The 11,878-nt window shown below is 32.4% G+C and overlaps 1 long non-coding RNA gene across 1 annotated transcript; it reads left to right on the forward strand.

Moving 5' to 3' along the window:
* The first annotated feature begins 10,432 nt into the window (after positions 1-10,432).
* On the forward strand, positions 10,433-11,210 carry LOC107873151. The gene is made up of 2 exons (XR_007057198.1): positions 10,433-10,786; positions 10,935-11,210. It is a non-coding gene; the product is annotated as an uncharacterized LOC107873151 (long non-coding RNA).
* Positions 11,211-11,878: the final 668 nt, after the last annotated feature.

Raw genomic sequence — 11,878 nt, forward strand, 5'->3', positions numbered from 1 at the left:
AACTAAGAAAATCAAGCTTCAAGTTCAAGAAATCCTCACAGAATCTTTAAGAATTCATCTAGTGAGGTATGTATGATGTTCATCCATGGGCCCTTTTCACCCATAGAGTTCAAGAATCCCCTTTTGATATCAAATTATGAGTTTTTACATATTTATGATGAATTGTCTCCATGAAGTTGTTATTGATTTTGATTACAAGTTATGTTATAAATGATTTTCGATGGAATGAGCCCTTATATGATTTGAGCATTGAAATCCTCATGTTAAATCCCTAATTCATGGTTTTAGTATTGTAACTATGTTTTCAATCACATGTTTTACCCATCCCCATGCTTAAATTCATGACTCCTATGTGTTTAATGAAATATCTAAATATTGGGTTTTGAGCAATGATCCTTTATTATAATTTTTAAAGCTTCATATGTCCTTATTGTTATTTCTATTCAATGTTGGAGAGTTATAAACGCCCGATACTTAGTTGTTTACATAATTTCAGTATCTTTAGAATGAATTTAGTTATACCACGAGCATTACCACTCAGTCAATTATTATGATCAAGTTTTTGTTCAGTTAAGCTTAGTTCAATTCAGTAATCAGTTTCAGTTCAGTTGAAAGTAGGATTTAATACCGAGCAAATGTAGAGATAGCGGTTTCCCCATCAGTTAGGTAAAGTCGTTAGTAGCAACCCCTGTAATTCTAGAACTACATATCTAACGTAGGATATGAGGAGTCACCCATCAATTTAGGCTTGACTTCCCCTCAGCGGTCACTCGTCAGTTTAAGCTTGACACCCTGGTCCTTTGAGAAACTAATTAGTGGATCCACATAGCCAAAATTAGTACCCGTGGCATGGTAATGACACCCTTCCTACTGGGGTTACAGGTTGAACCCTAATTAGCTCAGGTTGGGGCATGTCGATTAGATGATACCTCCCACAGTCTCAGTTTAGTATTCAGTATAGAATTCAGTTCAGTTTTGCTTGAACAAGGCATACAGATTATCGATTATTCAGTTATCAGATTTTAATAATCCATTTTTACAGATTATTTCAGAAATATGTATATTCTTGGTCTTGCACTCTCAGCATTTTAGTTTTCATGCATGCTTACTTAGTTATCTCATACTATTCAGTCAGTCATTACTTTATGCACAGTTAACCCTAGTATTTCATCCTAACCTCATCTCATATACCATTACATTCAAAGTATTAGCCGCATAATTCCTTTGCGCTATGATGTCTTATATCATAGGTTCGGACGCTCAGTTTTCTGAGTGCTCTTAGATAGTTTAGCTTATCAGCAACAGTAGTTGTAGTGAGTTCTCATATGTCGAGGAACTTTTATGTTATTTTAGTCTTTCCATATTTCATTTTAGTCAGACAGTTTGGAGTTAGTTGGTCCCTGTCCCATGAACTCTTTTCATACAGTTTAGAGGCTTTCAGACATGCAGTCAATCAGTTAGATATTTAGTTTTTTTATTAGATGTTTCAGTCACGTTTTGATATGTATTTTAGTATCCAAGTTTACATTACCTTGTCAGTATTTAAAACCTTATGGATTTTATCAGTTACTTTCACATATATCTCTTATTATTAGTATATTATTCAGTGCTCATAACAGGTACCAACTCATGGGTTAGCTTGTGGTCACTCATAATCGTATGCACCATTGTCATGACTAGGGGTAGCCTCGGGTTATGACATTGATAGAGGAGAGAGTTAATTTGATTTTTAAAGAGATAGAGACGAAGATGAGGAGCTGGAAAAAGAAAGGGGGGAGGAATGTGGAGAAGACGAAGAAGGAGTCGACTATTGAAGTGAAAGGGTGGCAGCAAGGAGTGTTGGAGGATGGTAAAAAGATCAGAGGGCAGTAAATTAGGAGAAAAATAGGGGAAAGTAGTGATGAATCATTTTCAGAAGAGGTGTACCAAAAATACGTTTATTTTTTTCTTTTTTTAATAAAAAGATTCAGATCAATGTAAAAAGATTATTGTCCAAAAATAAACTCATAAGTCATTAATGCTCCGAAAACCAAACCTTTTTATAAGGTGACAAAATCATTCTTCTAACAAAGATTTTGTAAAAAAATATTTGCTAGTTGATTTTCAGAGTCAGCAAACTTCAACGAAAAATCTCCATCTTCGATTTCATTTCCTTCTTAGTAATCAATGTACACATAAATTAGTATAACAAAGATTTTTCCTAAATGTGATTGGTTAGGCATGCTTGGGCAAAACCAATAGCATTTATTCCTACAATTTATTATTTTTGTGAAATTTCTATTATTTGCAAAAATTTAATTTAAAGTTACATTAAGTTCTTCGATGGATGGGATAAATGGATGAAATAGATCGATAATTTCATTAAGACGACAAAGTTAAAATAACATTAAATTATTAAAAATTTCTTTACAAAACTTCTATTTTCTCCTTAGAGGGTGAGGTGTGACGAAGGAACTTGCAGATGGAAGGGAGGATCTTGGAGGCGGCATCATAATTCTGCCCATCATTTTCTTCATGGACTTGGTCATGGCATCATGCTTATGCTCAAAACTCTCTATGAATCGAGTTAAGGCATCAAGCTCTATGTTGATGTCATGAAGATGAGTGTACAATGCAAGAAGTAGTCCCACTTCCTCATTACTTTGTCGAGGATTGGAAGAGACATGGACACTGGAAGAGGCTGAGGGGTTTGAACAGACTTGGACGCTGGTAGAGCTTTGAATGTTGGAAATTGAAGGAATATGTGCCATGTTGCTCAATTTTTTATTTTGTAATAAAAGGTTACTTGTATGGTTGTATATATTTATACAAATTTGATTATTTGATGTCAATTAATATTTATATTTTAATTTTGAACAGAGGAATAAAATTGTTTCCCTCAATTTTAATGTTAATGTTTGAGTTATTTTAAGATAAAAACATTAATCATACATTAAAGAACTTAAATCTTATCTTGTAGGTATCTATTTAACTTTCAATGAAAGATAAATTTAATTGTACAGTAAGATTTGACTTCCCAAGACACTCTACCATTGGTTAGGTGTGCATGGACTAACCAAAAGCATTAATTCCTACATTGATAGTTCATGTATTTATTTAAACCGTGACCACATGGGGAATCATGTAGTTAACTTTATCAATACAATGAAATATATTCCAATTGCAGTTGTTAAGGATATGAAGGTATGAATTGAAACTATCATACATTCTTTTAATCCTAACGGTTTTAGTATTTATGTTTAGCCCTACCAATTCTGTTTTGTATTTATCCCTAGCCTACTGAAGAAATTTTCGATGGCATGCAACATGATACCGCACAACTACTCCAAAAAATAGCTGACCTAGAAGAACAACTATAGAGGTCAGAGGACCGTCTAGAGTCCATGAGGATTCAGGTTAATGCTTGAGAAGAGATATTGGAGGTGCTACGAAAGGGAATGTGTGATCTCTTTTGCATGGATCAAGATAACTTCCTTCATCCTTCGAAATAAGCAACACCAATTTTGTGTAGTTTGAACCTTCTCTTTTCATGCTACTTACTTCTTTGGAAGAAGTATCAAGGCATTTCTTTTTTTTCTCTTTATTATGGGTTCGGTTCTGAATGCATATCCTAATGAACTATTTGGTTTTAATTTATGAAATTATTATATTTTCAATTCTGCTATTTAAGAGAAACAACATAAATGTTATCAAACTTTTTTGATAGCATCAGTAACAAGATTGCAAATTGCATTTGCTTTTCATTAAAAAACCCTTAGATTAGTAATACTTCAAAGGGGCTAAACTAACTAGAGCACTAGAATCCTAGAACACACCATCTTTATTGGTCTATTTCGCAAAGCAGCATCATTTGTCTCACCTTAGTTGGACACCTCAGATTGTTGTGCTTCAGCAACATCGGTATCTCCTCTAAGGGAGAAAACAAGGTGAAATTCATGAAGTACCTTCTGATAGACTCCAAAATATTTAGTCAAGGGGTCTTGTTCATTAAGCAAGATCTATTCAATATAGGCGCTTCCTTTTCACGTGTACAAACTCTTAATGAGCTCGGTGAGTTCATCCTCTAGTACTTCGCATTTCCCTTTGCGTACTTCATAAAGTTTCTCTAGCATAACAGGGGAATTGCAACCCCCTACAAAATTCATTCGTGTAACGGGTGTTCTCTCTATTTTGTAAATTAATATTTTTTTTGTTATGATTTGAGGACTACAAATGCATGCTTTGGGACGTGATGTTAAATACATATTTATAGATAGCTTGGTAATGCATTAATAACCATTTAAATGACTATAGATTAATATTAGTTAGAAAATATGATATTTTGCAGTGTTTATTTCTGTCATTTGGCAGCAAATATATGAATCACACGGTATAAGCAATAATTTTTTAGTCTATTGAGATCCATGATAGATAATGTGTTGAAATTGTAGTTGTTTAACGTAATAAATCATGTAATCAGGAATGACTCAAATTCCACCTCATAATCTTGAAAAATATATATTTTTTGGGTATGGAACTTGCTAACAGAAATCGTAGATAAAAAAGGATGATATAAAAATACCGGTCACATTGGTACGTATTTTCTATTAGAATCAAACAATATCCGCAAAGTGAAAATTAACCTTTAAAACTACAGTGTTTTCAAATCGCAAGTTGTTGAGTGAGTAGTTGGAAGCATTGAGGACCCTACGTCATGAAGCCTACCCCCTCCAAAATTACAATGAGTTGATGTCATAATCTTTTACTATGCAAATGCATTAAAATAAAGTGATCTAACACAAGTCAATCTTCCAACTAGCTCTTCTTAGTCGTGTGCAGTCATGTTGCGAAACTAAATATCACACGAATGACTCAAAATTTACCTTATGACCTTGGAAATTTTTGAAACAGAATGCCTCTTGCTAAATGATTTCGTAGTAAATATGAAATAAAAATGTGAGTCACTTTGTTACGTTTTTTCTATTGGAATCAAAAGATATCGGCATAGTAAAAATTCACTTTAAAAATATAGTGACTTGAAATCTCAAGTTGTTGAGTGAGTAGTTGATGCATTGAGGACCTTATGTCATGATTCCTACCCCCTCTAAGAGAAACAACTAAAATGTTATCAAATTATTTTATCAAACAACTAAAATGTTATCAAACTCTGAAACTGAAAAGTTTGCTGGGAAGGATTAGCTCTAACAGTAGCAAATGAATGAGAAGGTAAAACATTGTTTTAAGTATGTCTGTCTTATTTTATTTTCCTTTATATTATTTAGGAAAGCCTAATCATTTGGATGATTTATTTTATAATCTCTTACGGTAGTAAAAATTATTTATTTATCGTATTATTAGCATCAGTTAGAAGATTGCAAATTGTGTTCACTTTTCAATAAAAAGTATTTTCTATTGGAACCGAATGATATCGACACAATAAAAAATTAACCTTTAAAACTACAGTGACTACATCGTTACATTTTTTTAATTTGAACCGAACAAAATCAGCATAACAGAAGTAACTTCAAAATATATACGACACAAAATCCACCTCATAAGTTTTGAAATTTTTTGTTCCGAATAGCTGTTGTTAAATGAATCTATAGTTAAAATGATCATATAAATATATTACACCATCATGTATTTTTTTTTTTTTGGAACCGAAAAAATTGGCATGACAAAAAGTAACTTAAAAAAATATAGTGAGGTTAAAGCAGGAAGTAGTTTGGTGAGTAGTTGAAATAATTAATTTATTAGGTCAAAATAATCACCCTATGTCTTACTTGTCTTAATCTATCACTTTGTAAGTCCATTAAGAAGGATGCGACCTAGAAACCCTCCAAGTTGCTCTTCTCATGTTTGAGAAAGGAGCTTGCAAATCTCAATTTTTCATGAATGACACAAAATCCACACGACAAGCTTGGAAAATTTTATTCAGGAATAGTTCTTGCTAAATGATTGCATAGTAAAAAATGATCATATAATATACCACACTGTTATGCATTTTTCAATTGGACTTAACAAAATCTATTTAACGAAAACTAACTTTAAAAACTAAAAATCGCAAGTTGTTGAGTGAATAGTTGGAAGCATTGATGATCCTATGTCATGATGCCTACCTCTTCCAAAATCACAATGACTTGATTACATAATCTTTCATAATGCAAATTCATTAAAATGAAGTGACCCAAAATAACTCAATCTTCCAACTATCTCTTTTTATGCGGAATGACTCTTGCTAAACGAGTCTGTGGTAAAAAGTTATCATACAAATATACTACACCGTTACATTTTTTAAATTTGAAATGAATGAAATCACCATAACGGAGAGTAACTTCAAAATATATATAACGACAAAAAATCCACCTCATAAGTTTTGAAAATTTTTATTCTGAATAGTTGTTACTAAATAAATCCTTAGTTAAAATGATCATATAAATATACTACACCGTTATGTATTTTATTTTGGAACCGACTAAAATTGGCATAACAAAAAGTAACTTAAAAAATACAGTGAGGTTAAAGCGGTAGTAGTTAGGTGAGTAGTTGAAACAATTAATTTGATAGGTCAAAATGATCACCCTATATCTTACTTGTCTTAATCTATTACTTTGTAATTCCATTAAAAAGGATGTGACTTATAAACCCTCCAAGTTGCTCTTCTCATGTTTGAGCAAGGAGCTTACAAATCTAAATTTTTCACGAATGACACAAAATTCACATGAAAAGCTTGAAATAATTTTTATTCAGGAATAGCTCTTGCTAAATGACTGCGTAGTAAGAAATAATCATATAATATACCACATCGTTACGCATTTTTCAATTGGATCGAACGAAACTAGTTTAACGAAAACTAACTTTAAAAACTAAAAATCGCAAGTTGTTGAGTGAATAGTTGAAAGCATTGAAGACCCTATGTCATGATGTCTACCCCCTCCAAAATCACAATGACTTGATTACAAAATCTTTCACAATGCAAATGTATTAAAATAAAGTGACCCGAAATAACACAATCTTTCAACTAGCTCTTCTCATACGGAATGGCTCTTGCTAAACAAGTCCGTAGTAAGAAGTGATCATATAAATACACTACTACATCATTACTTTTTTTTTAATTTGAACTGAACGAAACCACCATAACGGAAAGTAACTTCAAAATATATACAATGACAAAAAATCCACCTCATAAGTTTTGAAATTTTTTGTTCCGAATAGCTTTTGCTAAATGAATCTGTAATTAAAATGATCAAATAAATATACTACATAGTCACATATTTTTTTTGGAACCAAATAAAATCAGCATAACAAAAAGTAACTTAAAAAAATACAGTAAGGTTAAAGCGGTAGTAGTTGGGTGAGTAGTTGAAACAATTAATTTCTTAGGTCAAAATGATCACCCTATATCTTACTTGTCTTAATCTGTTACTTTGTATGTCCATTAAGAAGGATGTGACCTATAAACTCTCCAAGTTGCTTTTCTCATGTTTGAGCTAGGAGATTGAAAATCTTAATTTTTCACGAATGGCACAAAATCTGCATGACAAGCTTGGAAAAATTTTATTCGGGAATAGCTCTTGCCAAATGACTGCGTAGTAAAAAATGATCATAAAATATACCACACCATTATGCATTTTCCAACTGTACCGAATGAAATCGGTTTAACAAAAATCAACTTTTAAAAATAGAAATCGCAAGTTGTTGAGTGAATAGTTAAAAGCATTGAGGACCCTATGTCATGATGCCTACCCCCTCCAAAATCACAATGACTTGATGTGTTGATGTCATAATCTTTCACTAGGCTAATAAATTGAAGTGACCAAAATATTTCAACCCTCTAACTTGTTCTTGTTATGCATGAGCATTGAGATATCTCAATTTGGCAAGAAAGCCACAAGTTTTCCACCTCATAAGCTTGGAAAAAACTTAGCAGGTCACGATTTTTCCACCTCATAAGCTACATTGTTTCGTACTTTCCATTAGAACAGAACATAGTCAGCATCAAAAAAGGTAACTTTAAAAAATACAGTGATGTTAAAGCAGAAGTTGTTGAGTGATTAGTTGGAACAAAATTTATGTAAGTTCAATAGAGCACTCTATGTCATTTTTGTCATGATCTTTCGCTATACAAGCTCATTAAGTAGGATGTGACCTATATACCCCCAACTTCCTCTTCTTATGTTTGAGCCATGACCTTGGATTTCAAATTTGCATGAATGACATAAAATCCACCTCAAAAGCTTGAAAAATTTATGTTGCAAAGTAAATATTGTCTAAATGAATTTGTAGAGAAGAATTATCATATAATATAATACATTTTTACATATTTTCTATTGCAAAACAACTAAATCTGCATAATGAGAAGTAATCTTTTAAAAAAATAAGATTTCATGTTGGGGCGGCCAACTATTACCACTATTATCGATGCACAACAAATTTTTAAAGCGAAAGTTAAGAATCATAAGTTGAGCAACATTATTTTAGAGTGGTAAATTAAATGACATAAATAATTTTAAAACCTCAACTTTTGAATTTGATTATGTTGTGAATAATACCTCTCAATTTATATATAGTTGTAACTTTGAGTAGTCGTTGCTTTGTTTGTTCAATGAGTATTAACACATATGTAACAAAAACATGTTTATTAAAATGCTACATGTTGTTGTTTGTTTAGTACTTAAACATCTAATGGATTAGATCTCAACTTTGTTGAGTAAGTTAGTGAATAGTTCTAAATGAATCACGACCAAATGTTCAAACCAAGGTTTGCCCCATTATAAACCATAGAGTGAAAATAAAGGAACCTTCAAAAGCAGGAGTAACAATTACACAAAAAAACATTTAACAAATAGAAGAGAAGAATTTAATGAAGTAAATGACCTGTTAATTGTTCAACCACAAGGAATAAAAGTAACAAGTAATAACCCCAGAAACAAGCTTACACACCATCTCACCCTACATGCGGCCTTCCCTCAGGACTTTCTAGTAGATGTCAAAGGCTTTTGTTAGGGGCCTCAGATCAAAAAGAAGGAAAAATTCAATCCAGTCTTCTTCCTCCTAGTTGACAAGGAGTTTGATGATTTGGGTTATCTCATCCTCTAAGACATCGCGTTGTTCTTTTTTTTTTTCAAATATAGCTTTTCAAGGACTTAGATAGACGTGCTTAGGTGTAGAGTTTTTCTCGTTGAACTTGTTGGGGTTATATCCATTGTAGTTGAGAATATAGATAGGGGAAAGAGAAAGAAATGGTCAAGAATGTTTAAACAAGCACAGAAATCCATTTCCACAAATGGCTAAGGACAATGACTTATAGATGTTGTAGCCAACCTTTATATAGGGCCCAATATAACGCGGGGCTGTCAACGTACACACTATTTTATCATACTTATTTTATTATAGACACATTTATCATGATATGAAGTCATTGTATGAAATACGTTTGGTTTTACAATTAGATTTGAAATCATGGTGCTTTATTTTGTTAAGGAATACGTCCAACAATTGGGTAGAAATGAACATCATTAAAATATGTTAGAAATACATTTAAAATAATAGATTACACAAATAATTTCATTTATTGAAACAACAATTACAAATCAAAACCAACTAATACATCACCGAGGCACGAAAATGTAGGGGTGGGGGTGAGAAGGTGGCGAGGGGGATGAAGATGGCAATAAAGAAGGTGTTGAAGGAACCGACGAAGGAGGTTAAAAAGGAACACCAGGATCGAGACCTAATAGTTCAAGTATAACACTTATCCTCGTATGCAAAGTATCAATTTGGATATCCAACGCCTCATGGTAACTTTTCAGCTGTTCCAAAATTCTCTTGAATCATATTGGTGAGTGCAAATAATTCTTGTTGAAAATCATCCAACTTGCAGTCAAGATCAATCAGCTTCGCATAAATCTTTTCGATTTTGTCCTAATAATAAGCAAAAGAATAGGTTAGTGTTGTAAATTATTAGTAAATATTGAATGAATAACTAAGTACTGAGTATTATATTTACCACTGAACTTTCAAAAATATGTAAGCAATGTAGAATTATTATTTAACACTATAGCATCTTTAAATAGAACTCTCACTCTTGAAATGGATATTCAATGCTTATGAAGCCTTTCAGCAACCTATCTTTAATTGCCATTTTATTTTCCCAATGTAAATCCTTTGAATGTGCTCCATATTTTCATTCCAATATAATTTTTATTATGTCTTTGCATTTTTAACTATGATAAATATTTTTCAGTTGTGTTAATAAATTAAAAAACATTAATTAAGTAAAATCCAATATTTATAATGTTAATGAAATAGAGTATTTCTTTACTTTAATTTCAAAATTTTATTAATAAATACCAAAACACAACTTGTCTTTACATTAGATGGGCCAACCCATCCTTATTTAAAATACCCTAATAAGGCCCAATCCAATCTGAAATGTACCCGGTCCAATACCAATTGCTAGTACATATAAAAAAATCCAAGGGTTTCCCAATATCTTCTTCTATCTTCTCTACTGCAAACCCTATTTTTTTCAGCTGAGAAATATTGGCCTTCACTGTGTTCAACTTGTTCTTCATCATTTACTTATTATGGATTATCAATAGAGTACCACGGACTGAAACTGTTGTTGTTTATATCAGCTATCAAAAATCAGTGATTCCCCTTCTGATGTGCTTTTTTTTTATCTTCACCGCCATTAATAGACTGTTTTGTTGCTTCCAGGTGTGTTCTCTAGTGGATGGGATGATACTCTTGTTTTTGTGATGTGTTGAGGGTCTCAAGTTCCTGTATGGTATTCCAGATCTAAGTAAACTGTTTCTCTTTTCCTACTTCATCCTTTTAAGCTTCCATAATTCTTTCCTTTGCTTATGTTAACCTTTATTATAGTTTCTTCTTGGATGGAGATAGAGGGATGATAATACCCATAAATAATTAGACTGTGGTGCTCTATCCAGGTGTTTTAGCTGCCAGTATCTTACATGACCCTCTCCTTTTGCTGCTGAGTCCTTTTTGATGGCTGACATAGATTAGGCTAGGAAACTTATTTTCTCTTTTTGATAGTTTTATCACTGTAAATATCTGCTTGTGCATGATCAACTCTGGACAATGTAGCCTACTCAACCTTTTTATTCTCTTGTTGTTCGCATTCTTATGTATGGACATTGTAACATATCACTGTTAAGGATTTTTCTACCACTTACCTCTAATTACTGGAATTTAAAATTGCAAAATATCCTTTGTCAATGGCTAAATTAATTAGATAATCAGCTAACTGATTTCCCTCCCTCATAATGTATTGATACTGTACCTTCTTGTTGTTTATTATTTTCCATATCTTCTCCACATATTCTACTACACTCTAAGGACAATTCCATTCTTTGATTAGTACTTTTTACATCAGTAGAGAATTAGTTTGAATTATCACTTTTCTCTCATGTGTTTGATCTGCATGAATTGTTGCTTGTAGAATAGCATAAGCCACAACTTCAACATTAGAGGTATCTTCCATTTTATCTCCTTCTGCATAAATTAAGTCACCCTTCTCATTCCTAACACAAAAGGCAAATGAGCTAACCCCAGGGTTACCTCTGGATGCCCCATCTATATTGTATTTAACCCACCCATTCTCTGAAAGCTTCCATACCACTTTAGTAAACCTCATCTTTGATTTTCTCCCTTCTAACTCCTTCAATATATCTATCCAGCTACTGGGAAAAACTTGTCTTGGATTTCTTAATATTGAATATTACGTTATGTATAGACAAATTCTTCCCATCATGGTTTAAACTATTCCTTCTTTTCCATATTTCCTAAATGATCATGCTTGCAAGGGACTGGAAATATGGTTTGACTCTTCCCTTGACTTCCTTATTACACCATGCAATAATAGTTTCTCTGA

This window comes from Capsicum annuum, chromosome 6, assembly GCF_002878395.1.
Source record: "Capsicum annuum cultivar UCD-10X-F1 chromosome 6, UCD10Xv1.1, whole genome shotgun sequence".
NCBI lineage: Eukaryota > Viridiplantae > Streptophyta > Magnoliopsida > Solanales > Solanaceae > Capsicum > Capsicum annuum.